A 19,406-nucleotide genomic window follows, 5' to 3' on the forward strand; every position below is an offset into this window, starting at 1 on the left:
CCATGATGATATCTCCAACGTGTTCTTTTTTAAGTCATAACCCGTTGTAGCACTGGGCCTGTAGGAGCAACCTTGGACACATATGAATGCTTACAAGCTTTAGTGGCTGTGAATGTCAAAGTGTTGATGTAAGAAAAGTTGGAAAATCAAGAGGAATGTTGTTATTGAATTACAGGCAGACATTCTTTTGAACGAACTGTTGACAGCATATAATGTAATTGTGGGCACAAGTCACATGCGTATAAGACGTCCCATTATGCCGAAATTTCCCACGACGTTGCGTAGTCTTCAGACATGATCGAAGGGCTAATTGGCACAAACGCAGCCTAGACTGAGAATGTCACTTATTTTATTAACATTTAGTTCTCAGTACAGAAAACTAAGGGCCGGGGACAAAAGGTACAATACCTGTACCTGGCTGGGTCCCCTGACCCCACAACAAAGTTGGTAGCGATGCACTCCGAATAAACAAATCATAAACTAACGAAGAAAAACGAACAAAGCACTTTGAGCGAAAACAATTTAGCATGATATTTGAAATTGTGCACAACACTCGTGCCAACATTCAAACAAAATAAAAACTGTTTTAGCAAAACCTTGTGCAGAAACCATCAGAAAAATACAGAATCCATCAGGAGAGACACTTATAATCAATAATGTACAACGAATAAGTATGATAAACATAAATCAAATACAGTCCATTCCACTCAAAAGCAGTCACTCGAAAAGAAAGTACACATTATAGAAATTCACAAAAACCGTGAACCCAACTACAACCACACAATGAAAATTTCGCGCAAAAATCTTTTCAATGTATTAATAGAAGGATAATTGATAGCTTCAGCTAACACCGCGTTCTCGTTTAAAGCGTTGGGAATAAGGTATTTCATACTTTGTAATCCATAATTTGTTCGTAAACGTGGTAATATGTAATTTATTTTCCTGAAACAAAAGCTGTCATTTTGTTTTGTTGTCTATGAAGCATATATAAGACTTCTGTTCTGTTCTAACGCGATCGCGTTGGACGCCTGATTCATCAGAAAATATGTTGTCGGCGTTGTCGGTGTCGGCGTAGTGAGCGAAAAATCACGGGCATGGCTCTGGCAGGTGGTCCGCAGAGAGCCAGCCACCTTATAAGGCAGGTGAGCAACCTATAGGTCTCGTGACCTTGCAGCGTCATCACAATGTGCCCACCCGATAGTGAGATAACTGTCTACCGGGGCAAGTGGCAGTTAAAATAATGATTGGTCGATCGCTTGAGAAGAGCAACCTGGAGCCCACAGGGCCCAACGCTGCGATGCGCCACCGCCCTGCCATCGCAGGGCGGTGGCGCATCGCTTAACCTCTGCACCACGGTGCTAGGAGGAGCATTGATGACTTCCAGGGCTCTATGAATGTAAAGTTGAGAATGACCTTCTGCATATGTGGGGATATACACATACGCTATCGCATCTTAACCTTAAGGTGGAGCTTGGATGTCCTCTCTAATATTTTCATTTACAATTGGCATGCAGACATCATGCGAAGGCATCGAAAACCTCTCATTCTGGATAGAGTTGAACGATTTCAGATTTTAAGTCCACGGACCGGCGAACATCAACCCGCACCTCCGCAGATTAAAGTTCATGCCGTCTGTGTTTTGACGGTGCGCTAGACACGTGACAGCGCCGGTTATTTTGTGCTCATTCACCGGACGTGAACGCGAAGGCAGTGCGGTTCGCGCAGATGAGCGCCCTGCTTCACTGAAGCTTCCGTCCTTTATTTGCCATTTTCACGTGCGGAGTGTGGAAAATGTCTCACGAAATATTTGTACTCCAGGAGGGAGTTTGGCACGGCAGCATGCACAAGAATGTTCGTTTACTGCGTTGCAGCCTGTGCAACACGTGCGCACGCGAGCGCTAAAAATGAACATGAAAGAAATTGGATCGGAATGCGAATGTGGATAGAAGCTGTAAGAGAATAAAGAAAAACCGCTGCATGCACCACAAACATAGCACGTGGAAGGTCATGGCAAAAAAAAAAACAAGGAAGCGTGATCGCGTGGAAAACAACAGCGATTCTTTTTCGAGTACGCCAGAAAAGCACTCTAATGGAGTTACCTTCAGTTGAGCAAACCTGCACGGTCATTGAGAGATTTTTCCACCATGTTTTCTTTTGGAACAACTTAAGTGTCTGGAAATCTTAAACACAAGCCGCAGAGTTTACGGGTGTCTTGAAGATAAGCCAAGATCAGTTTGCACAGGTCGCGAAAGCGAAGCCCGCATGTGGTCTAGAAGCAAGCGTGAGTGGCATTAGTAAATCTGCGGGACTAAAGCGGCAAAACTAAGTGTGCGGATAAGCACAAACAAGAGAAAAATAACTGGCAACATATTAGTGAATTATAGCTATTTCGCACAAAACACTTACAGGCTTTAAAAGTGTTGTAGTTGTCTGCTTTTCACTGGAAAGTACATACAAAACACTTACAGGATTTAAAAGTGTTTTAGTTGTCTGCGTTTCACTGGAAAGTACATTGGATTCGATTGAAAAACGTTTATTGTCAGCACTGAGCCCTAGTGGGCATTATACTAGGTGGCTTCGAGCCCATGGCTCTTGGCGACCTTGTGAGCCCACTCAGTGGCCCGGACTTGCGTCAACGGGTCTGAGCTGGCCAGTATAGCTTCCCACCGCTCTAGAGAAGGGACTGGTAGTAGGTCCGCCGGTGGCGGCGCCTTTTTGCAGCTCCATAAAATGTGGTCATATCCAGCTATCTCGCCGCAGAAAGTACATAGCTTTTTAATTTTTTATAAAACAGTGGTTGTGGCTCAACTAAGCTGAGCTACGACATACAGAGTGAAATCTGTTAAGCATGGTTAGGCACGGTTTAGCTTTGGATCGACTTCATTGTTTCAGGACTTCAGTGAGAGCAAACCACGTGATGCATCCCATGCCGCAAGTGCAAGAGCGAGCGTCCAGAGCTGTGGTCGGCGCAGCAGCGGACGTGACTGCCCTAGCGTAAGAGCGAATCATGTGACACATCACATGCCACAACTGGCGAGCAGGAGCGGCCGAGCAGCAACCAGCGCAGCGGCCGACGTGACTGCCAAGCACGAAGCTGTGGCGACGAAGGTGAAGATGAAGATCGAGGCACCTGCAACGCGCGATTTTGCACGTTCGCCCCTACTCCCGCTAGAGGTCAAATATAAGAGCCAGAAGGCATTCAGGCTCAGCATACAAGGAGTAGAGCTTTTTGCTCTGAAAAAAACATTCAGTTTCGCGTTCGCCAAGACCCGCAGGCGCTGGCTCCGTTGCCATCATTCTTTACTTTTCTATGGCTTGCTGGCCGCTAGATACGTGCCTCGGCAGGCGTATCTCTCCGTATCATGACTTTGTTGCGTGCGGGCGCTTCTCTTTGATGCCCTCGCGCTAAGTTCTCGACGGCTGGCTAGGTATGCGCGCTTGTTTGTTGCCACACTAGTCAGAGTTCCAGTCGGTCTGTTTTGACGGAGCTGGGTTTGGAAATACGGTGTGGCTGGATACGAAAAGCGCTAAGCACGGGAAGAACGGGTGCTGCCTAGGGAAGCATCAAGTCGAGAAATGCAACGATCGCATAACATTGCCTCAGTAGGGTGTTACAGTCGCTTTGTTTCAGCGGTATGCCGTTCGAAATGAGCGCCTATAAACCGTTTTACTGAAAGCAGGTTGGGGAGGAGGTAAATGGCCTCTAACTTTGTGCAATGGGAGTCAACAGCCATTTCCGTTTCCGCCTGCCCATTGTTGCCCGTCTCGAGTGGGCTGCGGAGTCCCGCGCTTTATGTATTACAGAACGGCCTTCTTCGTCAGGCTTTTGCCGTTTTAGAGATATTTCTCAATCGCATTCACTGTTGCAAGCGCGTCGGAACATCACAGTGAGATCGCCGCCTTCACAAATAATAAAAAAATACCTTCTTCTCCCGTAACCGAGAGTAGAGTAAGCATGAAATGTTTACGGGCCTAATGTCATCTCGGTGGACACCCGAACCGCACCGTACAGGAAGGGAGGAACGCCACCACCCGTTCAGCGCGATGCCTTGCCATTTGAACGCAAGGTTTTTTGAGGAAAGGAAATGGCGCAGTAATTCTCTGCCATCTCGGTGGACACCCGAACCGCACCGTAACGGAAGGGAGGAACGCCACCACCCGTTCGGCGCGATGCCTTGCCCTTTGAACGCAGCGCTTCTCCCCCGGATCACGTATGACAACGAAATGTAACGTGGCATTTATGTGCTTTTTGCACGAGTTATTAGAAATCGGAAATTATAATTCCGTGCATTATCAAACCCACAGCTCCACTGATATCTTGATAAACATTGAGAAGGCACTGGCAGCAGTTATTTTTTGTCTCGTGTGGAGACCAACCGGCGCTTGCATGCCGGTCGCGTAGGAGGGCTTAGAGAGTCTCGTTAAATCTCGTCAAGTCTCGTACGGTGCCCGGATGTTCTCGTTCCAGAGCCCGGATGACTGGAATTCAGTGCCCGGATGAGTGGATTTCAGTGCCCGGATGAGTGGATTTCAGTGCCCGGATGACTGGATTTCAGTGGCCGTATGAGTGGATTTCAGTGCCCGGATGAGTGGATTTCAGTGCCCGGATGACTGGAATTCAGTGCCCGGATGAGGGGATCTCGGTATCGGCGTGACGTCACCACACTGCCGACAACGGGAGCTAAAAGCATTTCATGCTTAAATAATAAAAAAATTTAGAAACGAGTAGCCGTAGGGGGTTCGGCAAGCAAGAAATGAAAGTCCCAATGCATTTGCGACATGACACCGCTTTCCCGCCCACCTGGAATTAAACTGCCACGAAAGGTCTTGCGTAAGCCAGAACGTCTGAGTACGAATTGAGAACTTTCGGATATGTTCAACCGATTTCATCACGGTACCTGCACGGAAAAAGTACGGCACCGTTGTTGAATCAAGGATACAAGCTCAGGACAAGTGATTTTTCGACTTTTATCGCGTCATGCATTACCGAGTTGTTTTTGTTAGCGTGAAATTATTGAGACCATATTGAAAAAGCGATTCTAAATTTACCTCCTGTTTACCTAAATTTCACCCAGTTGTCCGCTGCATGATCACGGTGGCGCCTCAAGATTAATATATTGTGGGAACTCAGTTTCTGCGTTGCAATAGGAATATCGTCGCAATATCAACACTGCATATTTCAGGCCACTCCTGGACGTTATCCACAAATTCGACGACTTTCAGTGGATGTGTGTATTATGAGCCAAATTGAGAAAAGTAATTAAAGAAAGTATATCATTACGTGAATATACCGACAACTTTCTGGACAAGAGAACACACGCAAAATCTCGGCACTCTTGATCGTTCCCAGGGTACACTCAAACGTTTTTCACCTGACATCAATACCCGATCAGAATGTTCGTTTCCTCATCATCGACCGGCAAATGGGAGACTTTCTGCGGCGGCCGACGAGCTCGATAACAGACTTCGATCAGGACGCCATGCAAGAGTGCCCGTCAGCGTACATTCAGTAGCCCGAGAGGGGCGAGGCAAATCAGCAGCCCAATGCCATGGAATAGCTCAAAAGGTAAAAGGCGTGACGTAAAATTTCCCTTCCATCTCGACAGGACGGCAAACCGCAACATCAACAGCGAACAATACGCATGTGACTTGACCTGCTTAACCTCGAATTCTTTCATACGTTATGAAGGCAGCTAACCTTGTCCGAAGATGTATGCATGTCCGAAGATGTATGCATGTCCGAAGATGTAACTGTTTGAAGATGTATGTATGAAAACAGGCCGCACTCCGGGATGAGCAGTCCGCGATGCATGTGTACTGCGCTGATCAGCAACACATCAGCATCGCTTGATCAGTAGCTGTACGCTTCTGTGCACAGTTACAATTACAAACATAGCTCGAAATATGGGTTCCACAGGAGATAGGACACAGGTGTCTCGGTAGCAAGCGGAGCGCAACCCTGTAGCGTCGCTCTGGCCGCTATTTCACTTTACAGCCGCTTCCGCCGTGCAGCCCTGATGATCTCTTAATTGGATTATGTTATCTGCAGGCTTACTCAAGGAGAATCAGCCGCATTCTCAGTTAAGGAACACCGCAAAACATGAAACTGCCGGACAGTGTTGGCAAGCACGGTGCACGCAGAAGCCGCTGCATCGCCTCCGCATGCACAGCCCAAGATGGCGCTTGTGTTGTCTTTTAGGCTAGGATCATACGGGGTGCAACAAGCAAAGTAAGGTGGTGCCGACCAGGAATCGAAAATAAAACCGTGTTTACCAGCCAGAAAGGTGTGGGAGGTGTCAGATGTGATTTACGCATGCTCGCATGGGAGCTTCTACCAAAGCGCATGTTCCGTAGTGATTCGGCAAATTTCCTGGCACCTGCAGTGGGAATGAATGGCTTTCCATTGTGCTTCCTGTGCTCAGTAAAATAACGCATGCGGACTATTTGTGTTCGTCATGAAGCAAGGCTATAATCTACATGCACTTGACAGTGATTTTGAGTAAGCAGATGCTCCAAATCTCTCTAAATGTTATTCAGTGCTTTTAAAACAGTAAAATTTGCAGCCCCATATTTTGAAACTACCGAGTGAATGCTACCTGGAACGTTTGGTTTGGTTTGGTTTATGGGGTTTAACGTCCCAAAGCGACTAAGGCTATGAGAGACGCCGTAGTGGAGGGCTCCGGAAATTTCGACCACCTGGGGTTCTTTAACGTGCACTGACATCGCACAGCACACGGGCCTCTAGAATTTCTCCTCCAAAGAAATTCCAGCCACCGCGGCCGGGATCGAACCCGCGTCTTTCGGGTCAGCAGCCGAGCACCATAACCGCTGAGCCACCGCGGCGGCTACCTGGAACGTTTCAACTACACATTTTACTGAGTACTAAAACTGCTACTAAATAGTGTTTTGTACACATTGGGTTTTGTGGATGCTATGATGTCGTCATACTGCCCTACGATCATAGATTGCAAAATACTGTTAACAAAATTTCGCATACCAAATGCTATTTTCCTTTGTGTGTAAGCCACAGAGCAGTGTTGAATAAGCCGTATATTCTTATTAAACTCTTTCTGGGTAGTCTCCTGGAGCAACTGCTTGCTTGAACGTTTCCTATGAGCGCAAAAACGCAATTCGTGCTTGTTTATTATCCTCTCGAGCCTTCTGTTGCTTTCTCATTGTGAACACTTGAGTTTGTATCAGTTGCTCTACGTATCTTTTCAGCTCATTGACGAAAATGGCTGTCCAACCTGTGCTTTTAAAGGCAGCCTTAATTTTACCGGGAAAGTGTAGCGGAATTTACAACACTGCTTTGCATTCTGTGCACAGAAGGAAGCTAGCAGGTTCTCTTCTCTGCAATGTTCAAGCTTATCTCGTCGGTTAGCTCAGCAACCTCTTGTTGTGTCGCTATTCCAAGTTTTCTGTGTTGTGCGTTTCACGTACAATATATGAATTTATTTTAAAATTTCTACTGTTGACTTTTTATGTGAGCTTAACTGAATCGGCACTTTTCTTTCACAACCCATTGCAAGCAAACTCGGGTGCTCTCCGCTGGTACGCATATGAAACGCTTCCATGAGTTCCCGCAGAATGCATCAGCCAGACTTCCGTCCGCTTCTCTGATAGGGAGTTCCGCTTTTCAGCCAAATCACTCTGGTATACAGGGAGTGACATGTGATATTCTTTATGTTAGCTTGATGTCGTCTGTTTTGTTTTGTTTTTTCCTATTTATATGAGCATGTGTTTAGGAATCAATCTTCAGTTGTGAGTAGCGCTCGTCCTTGTCTTGCCCCTGCTTTTTCCTCGTGTTTCTGTGCAATTTTTTCAGTATGAATATGCATAAAACCTGCACAGGAGCAGTAATACTCCAAAAGAAAGTGAGTGGTAGACGAAAACTGAGCCACACAACGTTACAAACCATAGCAGCCGCCCATTCCTCAATCTTACGACAGATATTCGATGGTACGGGCAGGGGAAAAATTGTGGTGCTGTTGGCTAACGCGGCTTAGCAGATTGAACGGTGTGCTTGAGCTGACGAGCTCGATTTCTCCATAATTATTGAGCAGGCGAGTGCTCCCTGAGATAACAGCACTGCTTACGTGCTTGACGTGGTTTACAGTTGCTAAACAACGCGCGTGATCGCAGCAGTGACATGATCTAAAGGCCGAACAAACATACCAAGGAGAGGTTCGGCAGGGGCCCTGTTGTCGTGTAGTAACTCTGGGTAAGTCACGGTTCCGCCGGCTACGCCAGCGGCCGAGAAATTCCAGGGCCACACCCAAGAAAGCAGCGTCCTTCGAGGTTCTGTAGCGTGACCCATTGGCGAAAATTCACCCAGCACCGCAGAAGCTGCTTGGCACAAGAGGACTTCTGTGTACTCGCAGGCTGTATCTTCGGTGCCAGCGAATGTTTGATTATTTGGATTATTTGGTTACTTGTTGCATTCTTTATTTTGAAGCTTAGAGCGCTTATGATGGCCCGAAATAAACTGCCGTTTAAAACCTTCCTTCAGGTGTGCTGCTTGCACGACGAAATCATGGCTGACGAACCGTTTAGTTCGAAAGGGGGCTTTCAAGTAATATATCATGTTCACTAACACCGCCTCACCAACCTTTGATTTCCTGGTGATGTTATCTAAAAATATTATGCGTGTAATTAAAATAAATGATTAACAACCTCAAACACGAGAAGAGGATAAGGAGGCCTAATACATGATATGAAGGAAAGAGGGCCAGTCGAACAATCTGAAAGAGAAGCACCTACTATAATAAGACACAAAATCTATGACTGTGCTATTACGATAGAAGGAAACGCGAACAGAGTGAAGCCTAGACACTGCACTCTTCGCATTTCTTTTAAACGCACTTTTACATCGGTGGTAGTAAATAGATGCTAGGGTTGTCCGTGATGCATTCTAGGATGACTCTAAAGTCTTGTTCTTACCACCCAAGAAAAGCGTCACCCCCCCCAAAAAAAAAAGAATTCGAACGGTGAAGCGCGTAGGCGCCGCGCTGTTAGCGTTTCTTTGCATCGTGATAGTACATATGTGTGGAACAGGTAGTGACCTCCGGCCCGAACCTCTGAAGAGTAGAAAGCACAGCGTGAGGGGCCGAAAGAAAGGTTGGAGGACGGGTTAAGACAATTTTGTTGGATAATATGGCCGGCATAAGCGCAGGAACAACTACTTGGATACCTGTTCTTCAAGCCGTCGTGGTGGCTCAGTGGTTATGGTGCTCGGCTGCTGACCCGAAAGACGCGGGTTCGATCCCGGCCGCGGTGGTTGAATTTCTTTCGAGGAGAAATTCTAGAGGCCCGTGTACTGTGCGATGTCAGTGCACGTCAAAGAACCCCAGGTGGTCGAAATTTCCGGAGCCCTCCACTACGGCGTCTCTCATAGCCTTAGTCGCTTTGGGACGTTAAACCCGATAAACCATCTGTTCTTCACCTTGAACGTAACCTGGTTCCCAACGCTATTGAAGATAACAACATCCGTACATTTCGATGAAAGGAGATAAGAAGTGTGTGCCTCCTTTATTGCCTAGAGCTTTAAATCCTGCAGAAGCGACAACCATTCCGGATTGCTTCTATTACGTAAGAATCAGAGCTTTTAGCATTTCTTCTGATAGAGTCTGTCGCAAGGCTGGGAAAAACGACGGAAAAGGTTAGCGACATATGTCTCTTGCTTTGTAATGCAGCGAAAAATGACCCTGTGGAAAATAGTGAACAATATCCACGAGCACCTTGGTAGATGAAGGATTTGAAAGAAAAACATGGGCGATCGAATGAGTCGTTCGTTGTAATAGCGACAACCCAGCTTTCCACTGGTTGAAATCAGAAGGAGTGCTGAACGCAGAAATGGTTTCTAGAGGCATATAGAAAGAAGACAGGGACATTATTTACTGTTGTAGGAGGCGCTAGTGGCGATATATACCTCACTTGCTACTGCCGACGACATGACAGAGGGTGATACACACGAGTCCTCAATAGTTCTCACCGGCTTATCTATAGCCCTTTGACTTAGTAAGTCAGCACTGGCCGCATCACTGGGAGTGTATAGGCGACACATCGTCCCCGACACCGTTTGCACAATGAGGTGCAATCGGAGTGCAGTGATATGGGATCTCTTAAATTGAGCCTACGGCGTATTAAACAAACGAGTACCCACAGCTTAGTTTGTGATTGGTAATTATTGATACAAAATGCTCGGTAATACAATCTCCGTGTAGGCCAGCACGACACAGCGTTTTCAGTCTATGTTGCGTGCGAATGTTCTAGTGAAGTTCATAACTAAGAACACTTCCGTTCCACCTGCGAATTGCTCTCTAAATAAAATACTGCGAACGCCACGCAAAAGCAGACAAAAACATCCTCTTTTCCATGTTAGGATAAAGCATGGAAATAAGTGTGGTTGACAGCGCGTGCGCTTCCCCAACTGTATCGACGGTGCCGGCGTTCCCAGCTGCACCAGAGGGAGGAAGTAAAATTGCCGCTAACCGGTTTTGTGTAGCTCTACTAACTGCCACATAGTCGTACATCCCCTTTCATTTTCTAGAAAAACACCAAACTGCGTCCGAGGCGGACAGGTAGCGTTTTGTACAGACGCGCAGATTAATAAACGCCGCATGCCATTTAGTTCTAAGAGCAATCAAACCTCGACTACATCAAATCAAAAAAGCAAGAAACAGCGCGAGTTCATTGAAGACTGCCCCAACGACCAATTGCAGTTTTCACACCACAAACATCCTAGTTTCATGGCTAAAAAGTTAGAAGGCCTATGGCGTGCACTGTTTCTCTGTGTCCGCACCTCTACATTCAGCCACCAATATCGTACAGCATTTTGTCTAATGTAAACTCTCAAGGAGCTTTCTTCCGGACCATACCACGTGGTAAATTCTGCTCCACCAGCTTATAAATGTCTTGGAGAGGAAGCAAATTCTTCTTTTCGACCCTCCTATAGTTTCCACTTCCACGCATGCTAAAAAGTCAAAGTACAAGGCTTGGAGGCAAATCGCTTGAGTGCCTGACTTCTGACAAATAACGCACTTTTCCTAACGTCCATTTGACGAGTACAATTATGTGGAAGGCGGCCTACCGGTTTCTTCTTTTGCGCTTGAAACATGCAGCAAAACCAGCCATGACTCCAGTGCTACTGCGACCTTTTATGAAACGTTTTATGAAACATATGATGACTGCGTTCATAAACTCCCAGTGCAGGTCAAAAAGGGTTACCTTCTCTATCAGGCACTCGAAAATGAAATTAGCGATTCGACGAAGAAGAATTCCATTCATAGCAGGCTCCTCTAGCTTCCAAGCTCGCATAACCAGTAGAAATAGCCGGCCTAATTAAATCCAGCCATCATTCAAAGCAGGGTTTGAAACGGCGAGAACTTGATTTTTCGCTTGATTTCGAATATGCGAGCGTATTCTGTAGCATATGCCGTAAGGGCTGGCTTTGGTGTCATATTAACTGAAGCCAGCGCCACCAGGTGCTCGTTCTTCTTTAAGGGGTCATCTATCGTAGCCGTGTTGGGCGTTAAAAGCTTTTTTTTTTTCAGCAGCGATGAGAGCACAGCTGCATGCTCTGTCACAGTGATGTATGAACAGGTTCAAAGCATGGCATCCAAGTCGCAGCTACGGGGACTTAAAAAAGGAGTATTTAAAGAGTGCAGTTCGCTTGGCGTAGTTTTAAAGCCTCGCACAGCGCTCGAGGTATTTTTTTAGCCGCATGTTATCGCTTCGATGACAGGTTCTTAATTCAACTATGAAAACCCAACACGTACTACCGTTGCGAAAAGAGCTTTCCAAGCAGAACTGCGGCTTTGGTGCCGTCAGGAGCAAGCAGAAGAGTCGCCTATACTGACGGGTTGTTTTGATAAGAAAAATAGAAAAGTTCACTGAGACGACATGGTCAAGGACTTTTACATTTGCAGACACTTGACAAATAGGTGTTCACTGTTAGGTTCAAAGTCGCAGTTGCTGCATTTTCACAGTCGATATCCCTCCAACTCAGCCCGTGCCACCTCGCTTCAGAATGTACGCTATTGTTATCCTAATAGAAACATCCTGAAGGCAGTCCGCGTCTGAAGGCACTCTAAACAGTACGAGCTAGTAGGAGATTGCAGATACATGGTGTGTAACATGATAGCGGCTCCAACTTAACTTCGTGGACCAGTTGGTATCGACTGAGACATGATGAAGACGTCCACTTCCAGTCCCTGGAATTGCCCATCCTAGAATAACACGAGGCAGCGACCACACCATTTCCTGGACAGAAAGGCGCCTAGAACCGAACTGATTGCCAATGCGCATCTGCGCGAACACTGCCCATATGGCTAAAACGATAAAGGTACTTAAAGAATACTGAGCAGTGTATTAGATATTCGCGTAAATATTGCCCTTGTGATTTATTTCTGCGTGTGATCTATTTATTTCTCCTAATGTATACTGATCAGGACTACTGGTCTCTCGCCAATGTCAATAAAGATGGAAATCAGTGACGTTTCGAGAGCACTACGGCTCCCTTGTTCACTGTGAAGCAACCGGCGCACGGATCCGTTCTTCTGTAGAACCCAGCAGCGTTTTTAATGATTTACAACAGATAGGATGCAGAGTTCCGATGTTCCTGTATAGTGTGTTAGACGATGTCTGTATGATAAGGGACTCAAGGTTCTGCCGTGCTGATGTATTATTTTCTGTTGTCAATATCTTTACATCATCCCAGTTAATCTCGTGGCCAGTTCCTTGCATATGCATGGCGATGGCTTTAGTTGTCACTTTTTGCTTTCGCACGTCGTTCTGGTGCTCTCTTAGGCGACTCCTGAAGTCCTTTGTTTCACCTATATATACTGATGAACAGTCGGCGCAGTAAATTTCGCACAGTACCTGATGTATACTACCGCAAACGCAAGAGGTAGTGGTGCCCACAGACCTTGCACCAGTTACTTCTGACGCTAGATACCTACACTGATCGCATGCGTTATTTTTCTGTTTTACTTTCCTAACTCGAATTGGAATAAGATGGCGAAATATTAATGGATATTTCTTTCCGCGATATTAAAATGACGCCTTTGCCCCACTTTTCATTTTTGAACTGCCGCTCTAAGACAGCTTTCGAGGTACCCGGTGCTATTGTGGAAAGACTTGTGAATGCGGACAGCGATCTGTCCCGCATCGCACTTATGGAGCTGATACGCGTGTCTTGCTGTTTCTAGAGAAGCATAGAAGACACGGAAGGTTTTTCAGTTTTAAAGAAACAGTGAATTCAGACACGAGAGGAGGAGGAGGAGGTAGATTAATCTAGGAGGTAGATTAAAAGGCAGGGAGATTAACATCAATAATAATCGGTTTGCCACCCTACACGGGGGGAAAGGGATGAGGGGATAAAAAAAATGAAAGAGAAAAGAGAGTAGCAGAAAAATGATGTCGCTATGAAAAGTCATCGTTCGTTAAAGTCACAGCCTATGATGCAGGCCAGAAGTTCGCAAGAAGCAGAGCAGTGCGTTGGAGGCTTTCACCCCCGACGATCGCCGCGGCCAGTGGCTGAGAATCTTCATTTCCGTCAGTGGGCGTGGATCTAGACATTCCAGCGCACGGCTGAGAGACTCTGCCTTTCGGTGCTGTACGCAGGGCAGTCACAAATAATGTGGGATATAGTCTCGTCATACCCGCAAATGGCACATGCAGAGCTATCAGACAGCGATTAAGAAAGAGTAATGGTTGGTGAAAACTACACCAAGCGAGAGGTGACACAGGAAAGTTTCTTGGAAGCCGGAGCTTCCGGAGCCGAATGGATCTGTAAGCAGAGCTTCAGATCTGGGTCGAAGGATTTTAAACGTGAATTGGGAATATGGCCGGAATCCAACGCGGCAAGAGTGATGTCCCGCGCAAGTGCGCGAAGCCTGCCCGCTGCGTAAAGGGAACACTCACAATTGCAGAACAGAACGGCTTATGGTTTTGCTGTAATGAAAACAAGGACGGTAATTTTAAGTCATAATAAGGACACCGTCGCACCCTTTTTGTTCTTATGGATATCCGATTTTGCGGCTTTTCCAGGCTAAGAATATGCTGGTTGGGTGGCGAAAAAAACGCATTTACTGGAGAGAAATTGGAATTAACAAAGTTAAGCAAATCTTCCCGCCCATTCATTCAAGGTATTGATGCAACAGCCAGTAAGGACTCAATTATCATGGTTGATAGTGAGTCACGGGGTATCATAGCCTCAAAGATCCACGTGTGATAATTTGTCGAGACTTCATTGCACCCTGCTCGCTAAAGCAAACTGTGTTTTCGACGGCAACGGTTTCTTTGTTGGCGTTCTGTATCTTAAAAATGGTCTCTTTCGGTGTGATATCCGCCCATTATTCACTAGAAAGAGGAACTCGATCCGTACAGGCTAACTTCAATTTCACCTCAGTGTCCATTTATTCTGCCAGTCGCAGAACAAATCCGCACAACTCGGTTAGCAGCCCGCAGTACCAGCCGCTGTAAAACAAAATGTTGTCATTTTATGCATATATTGGGGCTCCTAGTTGATAGTTGATAATATCGCTTGGGAGCCACTCGCTAGATGGAAACTGTTTTTCTGTAATTTCAGGTTCAAAGCCGCATCACAATTTTATAGTATCCTCTCTCCGGGACAGAAACCATTATTCAAAATGCCGAGGGTATTATTTTAGAACAGCAGAAACAAGGAACCGGAAAACAAAATTGCTCTTCAATCCAAACTGTGCCGTCACGACATACCAACCTATGACGGAACGAATGATGTTCTAAAATCTGTCGTGTGCGCTTTTGATTAGCTAAACTGGCGGCTCGGAGCGAAACCTTTGGTGATTATTTTTCTGAAGTGATTACAACAAGCACAAAATAGGGAATTTACAAAGCACGGAGCAAATATCAATGAGCGTGCCAAACTATGGCTCCGCACATGCCAGGTTACCCGGAGTCATAATCCCGGCCAACGGCACAACATGGAAAAATTTTAAATTCATTTACGGTTTAGAATATCTTGCCTGGCTCTGAAATTTCACACAAATCACCAAACTAAGGGAAGCTTACAGTGAAACTTTGAACAAAATCCATGAAGGTACAAAAATGCCGCTGTTGTCCTTTTGCCATGAAGTGATGAAATGGAAAATGGAGATAAAAAAAAACTGACTGGCTTTCGCGAGCAGCTATGGTTCAAAAAAAGGTCAGACATGCTAGGGCAACACTGCAATGAAGAAATGAACGATATTTAATCAGTGCAGGGAAGCCTCTCAAGGAGGATGGTGGTTGCCTATGGAGAATGCAGCAGCTCTCGCCCGGTTCACGTGTTGTTCCTGGGCTTCTAGGTTTAAGTTTGACGGATTACTTGAAAAATAGAGCAGTAAAAACAACCATGGTGGCAACCGCCACCACCCGTTTCAAAGGTAGTCCTCCTAACTTCCGTTCGTCCGTCCGTCCGTCCATCCATCCATCCATCCATCCATCCATCCATCCATCCATCCATCCATCCATCCATCCATCCATCCATCCATCCATCCATCCATCCGTCCGTCCGTCCGTCCGTCCGTCCGTCCGTCCGTCCGTCCGTCCGTCCGTCCGTCCGTCCGTCCGTCCGTCCGTCCATCCATCCATCCATCCATCCATCCATCCATCCATCCGTCCATCCGTCCATCCGCCCGTCCGTCCGTCCATCCTTGAGCTGGAAAAAGCATCCTCCCCCTGCTTATGCGACGGGTTTTGTTAATTGTGAACTGCCGTGTTGCGTTTGCTGCCCACGAGCTGCAATACAGTACGGACCGCTGGCATTGCAAGGCTTTTGGTTGATTATTGTTTAGAATGTGTAAATATTAGAGCAAGTGTTTGTCTTGAGTCGCCTCCAAGCGGTTGGCTATTCTATGATTAGTTGGCTTTAAAGCAGGGGATGGGCGTGTAGGGTCATCCTCTATCTTCAATGTTCCAAATAATCCTCATACATGGGAACCAATGGCCTAAGTTCTAGCAGATCCTCAGCAACTCGGGTACTGTATTCTCGAGCTACGTTACCCGCCGTGCATTTCCCAGCCAGGCTGGCGTGTCTTGGTGTTCCTTACCTTCCTCTAGAATTTCGAAAGCTCGAGTGCTGGTATTTTTCCTGCATTATTAAGGCGAAAGCCTTTAATGTCTCATCGTTGTAAGCAGCAGTTGACGACAGAAATGTCACGCTTTTCAATTGGACTAAACGGTCGTAACGTCATAGTGCGCGAATTTCAAACGAGGCCAATTGTACTTTGGCTAGTAACCATGCAACCAATTGAAGGGATCGTATAGTGATGCTCCAAGTAAGTGGGACTGAGCTTAGTTAATTGCTTAATTACTCAATTAGCCTAATTAACTTTTCCAGTCAGGCCATATAAATAAACAAAAACGAGTAGGAAATTAGTCGAGCTCGGGAATCGAGACCCGGTCTTCGGCGTGCGAGACGAGCATGCTATCCACTGCGCCATGCCAGCTCGATGGTTTGGCATGAACAGAGGCGCGTCTAGTGAATACGGTGTCTTCGCTTACTCTCATCCTCCTCCCTTCCCTTCCGACGAGCGAGGCGCAGAACCGAATGGGCGATGGCGTTCTGTGGACTCCCTGGCAGCGTTGCAAGACGCTGTCGCGTCCCCCTCAGAGGCGACGCTTAACATCTTAACCACACATCAGTGACCACACTTTAGGTAAAAAAAGTGCCCCCCTGAATTCTGACGGGTATCCACCGAGATACGTGAGACAGTTACTGCGTAATTTCCTTTCCTCAAATACAATTTTCATTTTCTTCATTACGGGCCCTCTTTGTCTTCTTTCTCTCACACTTCCTCCCTTCCGCTACGGTGCGGTTCAGGTGTCCCCCTAGATGACTGAGAATTACTGCGCCATTTCCTTTCCTCAATAAGTGTTGCGTTCAAAGGGCAAGGCATCGCGCCGAACGGGTGGTGGCGTTCCGTGGACTCCCTGACAGCGCTACAACTCCTAAAGGCGAGGCTTAAGCGTCATTAATTAGCAGTAAAATTAGTATTCAGGAATTAATCAGTAATTAACCACTAATTAGTGATTTGTCATCACTTGGTAATTAGTACTCAATTATATGTGACGTCACCGGTGCCACAGAAGCAGCGAAAGTGGTGCGGAAAACGCTTTCGCCTCTACGCACTTTAGACAGTCAAAGTGCATCCTGATTTTTCCGGAAGTCCATGTGGATGTCCGTCATTACTGTGTAGGGAGTGATCCGCCTGTAGCTTTTGGCCATCGCGAGAACAACGGCGACTTCCGCCGCTTCTTTTAGGTTTTCGCAATTGTCAGTGACTGTGGTGGCCTCCCGATGAGTGTGTTCAACCACCGAGACTACTGCCTTATGTTCCCTAGGTGGCTGGAGGCATCTTCGTAGACCACGTGTGCCCTTCCCACAAGTTGTTTCTTCAATGTCCTGGCTATCACTCCGAGCACCCTTTTTTATTTCGGTATGCACATTAAAGGACAGGGCTGGACCGAGTATGTCCTACGCAGCTAATCCGGGATGTTGCCTGTTTTATGAGTTTTTTTTCATTACTATCAGGAAAAGCCAGTCTCGCCAGCAAGACCCTGCGAGTTACGGAGAGGACTACGCGCTCCTTCTGTGCTATAAAGAGCTCCTTCTGGTGTTCGTAGACGGTTTTGTGGCAGCCTAGTTCGAGTAACTTCAGAGTAGAGGTGCGTAAGTGTAGCCTGAGGGCCATCTTATAGGCTCTCTTTATTAAGGAATTAGTTTGTTTGGTGTCTCTCTGGGTGAGTCAGTGACAAGTCAGGCGATATGTGACTTTCCTGCCCACTACAGCTCTGAGAAAGACGATGATGTTTCATTCTCTGAGTGCACTGTTCCTGTTGGTCGCTTTGGAGATCATCCAAAAATTTGGCCGGTGGTTTCGTTAAAGAGCTTAAGCGTGAGGTGTACCATGAGATCTGACTAAATCCACATCCCCAAGATTCTTAAAGTCGATTCTTCTGATATCTCTTGCCCCCTTCCTTCCCGTACTCTCCCATGGCAAAATTGGGGTGTTGGCTTTTGCTTTTGCGGTGATAGTTATATTTATTTATTTATTGATTTATTGGATGGGAATACATGGTACTGCCCTTGGGCCAGGACAAAAGGAGGTAATTAGTCTCCTGACGAATCCCTGTCCCCACTGGGCACAGCAGGAGCGGTTACAAGATACATGTAGAGAGTACACATACAGTTGGCTATAACACTCATCACCGTACAAAAATGCACATGAAGCATGTTACAAGTTCTCAAACTTCTGCAGTTTTTTGCGATCTCGAGAATGTTTAGGTAATTATTACATAGTTTCATAATTTGATGACCAATCGTCTGTTTAGCATAATTTGTCCTAGGTTTTTCTATGACAATGAAAGTCCTACGCAAATTGTGGCCAGTATCTTTATTTAGACAGTGACTAACAAATCGACTGTAATTGCTTAATACTTTAGAGAATATGTACGTAGATAATTTCTGTATGTATATTTCGTGAAAAGACCGGATATTTTGTGTTCTCATTAAGGTTACAGATTGTACATTTTCCTTATATAGTGTTCTAATTGCCCTTCGCTGCAGCGCTGATAGTCTATCGTAATCGGTATTAATTCCGGTTCCCCATATTAAGGCGCAGTAATTAAAGTGTGAGTGTACAAGCGAAAAATAAAGTTGCTTTTTGCGCCTGGCAGGGACAAGATTTCGAAGGCTCCCATATATCTCGATACTTTCATTCTTCTGTTTTCTACACGATAGGAGCATGTTCGGTTCGGCTGAAAAGTAACACCAAAAAATGAATGACGATCTAAGCGCTAAAGCAATGCATCATTAAAGTTCAGGTTTATATTGAAGACATTGGGCTTATTTTTTGAAGAAAATATCATTTATTTTATTTTATTTGTATTTATTTGAAGCTTCCTTGATGATACCCATAAACTGAGCTCATGCAACCATGCATTTGTTGTGGCCTCTAGTTACTCAAGGCTCTCTCCGGAAAAAGATTCACTTGTATCATCAGCATTCACCAACACTTCTGCCGCTGACGAAATGTTAACGATATCATTTATATACAAAAAGAATAACAGTGGCGCGAGTATAGAGCCCTGAGGAACGCCGTATTTCAGATTTCATTTCTGGTTTCTCGCGGGTGCGGGTCAAACCGGTCTCGGACACTATAATTCTTTACAGACTGAAGGTCTAGCGAATGCATTTTTGTGCTTTAAGCGCCTCATATATCCGACTGAAAGTTTTCGGTGCGATTGAAGAATGTCGCCGAATTTGATGGACCCGAAAGGCATAAACTCTTTTGCGTAGTTAGATGAGAGCACACGTCAAAAAAAAAAAAAAACAGGTGGCAGAGATGAATCCTAAGCCTTCTGTTACGGTGTCTCCTAGA

The sequence above is a fragment of the Amblyomma mixtum genome, chromosome 4, assembly GCF_055824585.1.
Source record: "Amblyomma mixtum isolate Tamu chromosome 4, ASM5582458v1, whole genome shotgun sequence".
Classification (NCBI taxonomy): domain Eukaryota; kingdom Metazoa; phylum Arthropoda; class Arachnida; order Ixodida; family Ixodidae; genus Amblyomma; species Amblyomma mixtum.